This window comes from Marmota monax, unplaced genomic scaffold (assembly GCF_021218885.2).
Source record: "Marmota monax isolate L192 unplaced genomic scaffold, Marmota_monax_Labrador192_F-V1.1 WCK01_AAM20220418_F8-fsc00061, whole genome shotgun sequence".
Classification (NCBI taxonomy): Eukaryota; Metazoa; Chordata; class Mammalia; order Rodentia; family Sciuridae; genus Marmota; species Marmota monax.
The window spans coordinates 19,893,503-19,901,437 of NW_026695230.1; positions in this window are offsets into that span (position 1 = coordinate 19,893,503).

A 7,935-nucleotide genomic window follows, 5' to 3' on the forward strand; every position below is an offset into this window, starting at 1 on the left:
TTATTTTTTAATTTTTTGCACTAGAGATTGAACCCAAGGGCTTATCCCCAGCCTTTTTTATTTGGAGACAGTATCTCACCAAGTTGCTTAAGGTCTTAGTTAGTTGCTGAGGTTGGCTTTGAACTTGTGAGCCTCCTGCATCAGCACTCTGAGACACTGGAATTACAGGTATGTGCCACTGGGCCCGGCTGGAACAATATAGGAGTGGCCTGGCCCAGGACGCAGTTGCCTCCTTTTCTTTGCATTAGTAGTACTACTTGTCCTTCAGGTGTCAGAGAGAAGACCAGAAGACCTCCAGTACTTCCTGCTCAGCACCTCTAAGATGCACATTTTGCTGCTGAACACTTTCCATACTTTATCATAATAATTTATTTGATTATGTGCATAGTGATGGCAGAAAATGTACCTGCCTTATTCTTTATTGCTAACAATCAACCATTGCCAAGGTTCAGTCTTGTTGAATGAATAATCAGGAGTAAAACTCCTTTAGATTTAGAGTATGATTAGCAGAGAGTAACACAGAATGCACAATCAAGTGTTAAATAATCTTTGCTTGGAACCGAATAGGTTGCCCAGAAAAAAGATGGCCCTGACATAAATGAATTTCATACACCATAAAGGTGGGGTCAGAAATTACTGGAAAAGGATGAATTTATTCTATACATGCTTTTCATCAGAGAAAAAAAATAATCTAGATTCTCTTCTTGCATACTGAGTTGTATACCGAGTTCATTCCAGAGGGACAAGAGAGCTTAAACAGACGACAAACAAACAAACAAATACAGAAACACTATCAAATCTCTGGAAGGAAGCAATGTTTCCAACTTAGAAGCAATAGAAGTGCTCACAAAGGAAAAGATTAACCAATTAGGCTATGGTATTCTATACATTAGCATGTCAAAAAAAGTAATTAAATAAAAGAGTAAACCATCTAGGAAAATATTTGGCCAGCTGTATAAAAAATTCCCATAAATTGATTTCAAAAGGCTGCACTGAGCGCCCATAGGCAGGCCGAGTGTATGTGATCATAGCCCTTCCCAGGCCCCTCTGACTTTGCAGGGCTTCTGAGGCCTAGATCTGGACTGTCTCCTTGGTGTCTCTCTAGCCACCATTATCCATCTGCAATGGAAACAACTTCCCTATGTCGCCATGAAGCCTCAGGGAGGTCTAGCAGGAGGCATTCGGAAGGAGATTTCTGCGGTCTAAGAGGAGCAGGTGTTACCGCTGTTGACTGGTGACGAGTTCTTGCTTCCCCAATGTTGAAGAATAACACCAAAGAAGCACGCCGAGGCAAGGTCAGAGTAGAAATTAGAAGTTTATTAAAGGACAGCAGAAAAGACTTCTCCCGGAGGAAGAAGGGGACCCAAGAGGTGGAATCCATGGAAGGGATGTTGTCTCCCCTTTTTATAGTTCTTTCAGTGATGGAATGTAGGTGGGAAGGACCGAGGGGTGGGACACAGGTGGGCCAAAGAAGTAATCTGGTCAGGAAGGACTTCTGAGTCAGCACCTTTTTGCTGGGGGCTGTTCATTAACATTTCTTTGAGGTGGACTTTGGCCTAGGGCCTTTTAGGACTTCATTAACATTCCTTGAGTTGTCCTGCGTTTCCCGGAATCATTGCCAGCATGGCCTCCATTTTAGATTTCACTCGGTATTAGACCCGATTTACCTAACTACACTGACTACCTAACTTTAAATCTGGCTTCACAGGGAGCCCGCTGAGGGCCCAGGCTCACCCATCCCTTTGCTTACCTACCTCCCCAGCAAGCCTCAGGGTTGTCTCCTCCTCCTCCTCCTCCTTCTTCTTTTTTTTTTTAATTTTCATTTTAATTAAGCTTTAGAATTTTCTTTTAAATTTTATTTTATTATTAATTTTTAAAATTTATATATGACACAGAATTCATTACAATTCTTATTACACATATAGAACACAATTTTTCATATCTCTGGTTGTATACAAAGTATATCCACACGAATTCGTGTCTTCATACATGTACTTTGGATAATAATGTCCATCACATTCCACCATCGTTTCTAACCCCCTGCCCCTTTCCTTCCCCTCTCACCCCTCTGCCCTATCTAGAGTTTTTCTATTCCTCCCACACTTCCCCTCCCTACCCCACTATGAATCAGCCTCCTTATATCAGAGAAAACATTCAGCATTTGGTTTTTGGGATTGGCTAACAAAACTCCCTGCCTACCCTTGCTCCCTACTCCTAACTGGGATTGGACGGCTCTTGTTTTTACAACTGTGCCAGGAAATGAGCAAAACTTCCTTTGGTTCTTCTGAACACATCTCAAACTGGAGTTTTCATTTTAAGGTCTTTTAAAAAATATGACTTTTAATAAATACCTTAAAGATTAAACAAGTGATACATGTTTATTGGAAAAAGTATAGATATAAGGCATTTTCTGCAAGTTTTTCTGAAGAACAGAGGATGATAAAATAGAAAATATAAATGGAATATATAAATAGTTCACTACCGATTGATTTTCCAGAGCATAGCATTCAGATGCTATGACAAGGAGACAAGGAGACCCTGCCCATCCCTGGCTTTCAAGGAAAACCCCCACCCCCAGGTTCCAGGCCTGACTTTGTCTGGGCATCTCAAGGGAGGCCATAGTGGAGAGGTCTGCTGACACCTGTCATGACTGCCTGCAGGCCACAAATCCCGATTCACACCTGCTGCTCCCTGCTGCTAGATCCTCCTACTCAGCTTCCTTTCTGGTTTGAGGATCGTGACTCAACCATCCATAGCCATGTGTAGCCGTGTGTGTCGGCCATTCTCAATCTTTTCTCCACTACCCACGTGTGATATCCATATTCATACACATTTGGAAAGGTTAAGCCCAATTTTAACTAGACCCAGGGAAGAATTTTTGCAGGAAATCAAAGCCAATGGTAAAAATAACTGTTACATCGCAATGCAATCGATGCTTCAAAATTGGCACGACCATTGGTGTGTTAGCAATCTGCCCACTCCTGCCGGCTGCATATGTCGCACAGGCGTTGAAGAAGCAGTTCCTGAATGATGGCTTGATGCTATTCCTTCCTCTCCCAAATTAGTGAGAGTGATATTGTTACAGGGATAACTTCAGTAGTGGGGCCCCACTAAGCTTCATGCATGTATTTTTAATAACAGTTAGTTTTGTGTCTTAGCATGGGTCTGTTTACCTGTGAAAACTTTTCTGTTCAAAAAAGACACATGGTTATTGTGTCTCTATTGCTCAACACGGTGCCTGACTTTGACTAATACGTGATTGAACAAGTCAGTGAACAAACCCATAACCCATTTTGCCTGTGAAGCCTCGTTGCTCTGACTCCAACAAATCCTCCCCCTCCTCTATTTCTTTTTCTTTCTCTGGTCAGTGGTACCAGCAATCCTTTGAAACTATATCTTCTTCCTTCCTACTTCTTTCTTTCCTTCCTTCCATGCTGGGGATTGAACCAAGGGCTTCCTACATGTTAGGCAAGTGCTGTACCGTTGAGCCCCACTCTAGTCCCTTGCAACTACATTTCCTAAACACAGCCTGCCTTCTTATTTGGTCTATTTGTACTAATCTAGTGTGCCAGCCCTGACCCCTGGGCACTGTTTCCTGGCCCTCTTTAGCCAGAATATTTTGTCTTTTTCAGTCCTCACAAGTTTGAGATAGCCTCAAGAATTTTATTTCGAAAGATGTTTCTCTAACTTCCTCTCCCTCAAGGTGTTCCAAGTTGTCTCTTCACCTAGATTTTAAATCACTGACAGTATATTTATGCTATATTAATTTCTTTTCCATCACCCAGAGGAGAGATGACAGGCCTAGGGACATGTGAGCTCCACCTTCTTTTTAGCATGCATCATACTCTTTAGCAATAAGTAAGTAACCATGTACTTTGCCTAGCATCCTAGTTTCCCATTTGGAAGTAAGTTCCACAAGGACAAGGATTCTATTTTAGTAACTATTGTATCTCCAAAACCTAGCACAGGACCCAATACATAGTAGAGCTCAGTAAAGATGTATTAAAGGATGAATAAATGAATGGATAGATGGATGGACTGAATGATTGACCTGTTATGCCTTTGAAAACAGGGAATGTTTTTGTTTCTGTGAAAAGAGTCCTCAAAGCCGGAGGCTCTGTTTGTGAAAGGGAAAAAAACAGGCCTTGGAGTAGTTGGTGACCAAGAACAATGGTTAATGTTTAAAGGGACTTCACGGCAGCTCAGTTAAGCGCAGGAGATCCTAGCATAGGCCAAAACTGGGGGGCAGGGGATTGGAGTAGGGAGTGTTGGCTCTGGGACAGCTGGGCATGGTAATGGAGATAATGAGTCACAATTTTCTATATTCAACCCTCCAATTTTCCCCATAAATCATATTTACTTTGGACACTGCTGTATTCCCAGAGGATTTGGAGTAAAGTGGAAGTTGGTTTGTTTATCTGTGATACTGTCCATGTGGATTAGTGTGTGACAAAAGCATTTCAGAGGGTTAGCTAATCACTCCTAATGCAGGTGGGTTGGGCCTGGGGCCGAAACCTCCTCATGAGATCTAGGCACAGCTGTGGCCTATGTCTGGACAAAGGGCTCAGAGACAAGGCAGGAGGCAGAATCCCAGAAGCAAGAGGCTCCAACAACCTCTTGGGGGATGGGGGGTGGGGGTAAGGGGAAGGCAGTTGGGTGGTCTGAAGGGATTGTCTAATTCTTGTCATGCTCACTAGACCTTAATTAAAGAACTTCCATGGAATCCTGAGTGATGGGCAGCAGGTCCCCAAGGCATGTGTCTGGATCAAGAATTAAAAATCTAAACACTTTAAAGATATGGTTGCTTTCCACATGCTATTCAAAATAAAACAATATAAACCATAAAAAAATGTGCAAAGAAGGCCAATAAAGTTCAGGTTTATTCCACGATGTTTTCCCATATGTTTTTCAATTAATAATCTTTAAAAATAGAGATTTTCTTTAATTATATAAAAGATTTTTACAAAATGTGGGAAGGGGCTCTGATCATGGAGGGAGCCATGTGAGGACCCTGGCCACTGAGGGGTGGGAGAGAGGCTCCTGTCACAAATTATTGAGTGTGCTCAAGGGTCCTTAGTGAGATACTGTGTACTGAGAGGACTGAGAGGATGACTGGGTCACTGAGTCATGGTCACTAGCTTCTGAGGAGACCAGGGAAGTGGGTCTTGGCTTTTGGAGGGCTGAAGAGAGGGCTCTGGTCATCGAGATATGACTAAGTGTCTTCAGTATATGGGAAGTCTAAATAAGGGACCCTGACCGTCAATTTTGGACTCATATAGGTAGAAAAAACTGCCCAATGTTGAGTCCAGTAGCTGAGATTTCACGGCTAGAATAACCAGCCTTCTTTCCTCCTCCCTCTTCCTCCTTCAGCCTGACATGTAGGCCTTCTAGTCACCATTAGATGGCACTGCAGCTCCACATTCAGAGGGGCAATTGGCTTAGGTCCCAAGGTGGGGTCCAGGTGCAAGCAAGTGAGATGTGGGAGACAGAGGAAATTACTTGCCCCTCTGACCAGAATCCCTTGAGGCAAGAAACAATCAGGCTTGATGACCTAAGGCAAATCCCCTAAACACAGAGCTTCTAGAGGCCAAACTCAGACTAGCTCCAAATGCAGTATGATTTTGTTTGATTCATTCATACATTCATTTGTTCATCAAGTGCCCATTCCATGTATGATAGAATTTATGCTAGGCACTGAGGATGCAAGGTGATTAAGTAAGGTCACTACTGTTTAGAAGCCTATAGTTTTGGAGGTGAACATTTAATGTAAATAAAATAATTACCATAAACATGATAAGGACTGTAGTACAGGGACGTACACAATGATTTGGGAGCCCAGGAATAAACTATATAAACAGTTTGAGGAGGTTTTGAATATTCAAGGTAAAGAAGTGACACTGAGGCAAAGTCCAAAAGCACAAGCAGGGATTTTGTGAGTGAAGCACAAAGGAGGGAAGGTGTCTGAGGCAGAAGCAAAAATGTGAATAGGGCCAGGCATAGTGGTGTATGCTTAAAAACACAGGATTCAGGAGGCCGATACAGGAGGATTGCAAGTTCAGCCTGTCTTAAAATAAAATTTAAAAAGTGCTGGAGATGTAGCTCAGTGGTAAGGGTCCCTTGGTTCAATCCCTAGTAATGTAAAAAAAAAAAAAAGTGTGAGTAAGGATGTAGGGTATGTGAAAGAGCTTGGGGTGCTGGGGGATTTTCATGAAGTCCAAAATATCTAAGGTATAGGAAGTAGGGTGAGGGTGAACTGGGAGGATGGTGAGGAGTGACAATGACAGATGTATATGGGGGAAGATCAGTAAGAACCTTATAACCCATATGTAGGGCTTTGGTTATGGTCCTATAGCAAACGAACAACCAGTAAGATTTTCAGTAAGTTAAATAGAGGGGCAGGATGCAGGGAATGCGGGAAGGGGCTCTGATCAAGTTAGAATTTATTTATGAGAATTTAGAAGGGTGATAAAGAAGAGAAAAAAAAATCTTGAAGGCAATTGAGGAGGCAGAATAAGCAGAATTTTGTATTGAAGTAGATGTGAAGGGTAAGGAAGAATGAGGAATTTAGAAAAATAATTAGTGTTAACATTTACTAAACATTTAATGCTTGTAATATTTATTTATGTATTTATTTGGTGGTGGGGATTGAATCCAGAGGTGCTTTGCCATGGAGATACATCCCCAGCCCTTTTTATTTTTAAGACAGGGTCTCACTAAGATGCTTAGGGCCTCACTAAATTGCTGAGGCTGGCTTCAAACTTGCAATCCTCCTGCCTGAGCCTCCAGGGTCTCTGGGATTACAGGCATGTGCCACTGCACCCAGCTAAACTCTTTTAATATTTTATACCGCTAATCAGAGTAGCAATCTTTAAGGTAATAATTATCACCTGCATGTTCAGAGAAGGAAACAGGAGCTCAGAGGGGTTATGTGACTAGTTTTCTTATTTACAGCCTACCCCTCTCCAGGTCATCCTCCAAACAGCCACTAGAGTGAGATTCAGAAAAATCCTTCCTTAAACTTCTCTACTAGCCTCCAACTGTTTACTCCATAGTGGTACACAAAGTCCTTAAACATACAAATCCTGCCACCCTTAGCCTTTCCTCACCTCATTCTAAAGATCAGGCAGACAGGGCCTCTGGCAGTTTCCTAAGGGCTGACCTTTCCTGACCCTGCACACCTGTCTATACGCCATGCTGGCAATGCACCCTCCTCCTGGAAACCTTCACAGACTGGCCCTTCTCCTCATCTGCACCTACTTACCCACTGCCCAATCAACCCACTCTTCGAGTCTTAGTGTAAATGTGGTTTCCTCGGGGTAACCTTCTCTGACTCACTCTCTACCTTATGAGGTCAGACACATATGTAATTCATTATCATTACACTCAGTACTTTCTTTCATAGTATTTATCACAATTATAACTAAGTAATTGTTTTCATAGTAACTGGCTTAGTATTGGTCTCTTCCACTGAAATATCAGTTTCTTGAGGCAGTTGGGGGCTACTTGATGGTATTAATTGCATCAGTGTCATAACAACAAAAAATACCACAGATAGGGGATTGATTAAATAAGATGTGATTAAGTGTTCCTTATAATTTCTGTCATTAAAGCAAATGAGAGTTCCTGTCACCCTCCCTCAAATTCCATCTGTTGATAGAGAAGACTCAAGCCTAAGTTGCAGAACCCCTGCACAGGACACAGCCACCAGGCAAAAGTAGGTAGGGGAGGCGAAGCCCATTTTCCCAGTCTGGAGTGACACATTTCCTGGGGATGAACTGACACTGATTTCTGGGTGGTGTCTGATGGGTTTGTCAGATAACCAGAGACTGAGAAGGGCAAGACTGGAGAATTGACAAGATTAAAAGAAGGTATTTATGGGTAAATCTCTCAAAATAGGCACAGAGATGAAACATATTCTTGTTTCACGAATGCTTT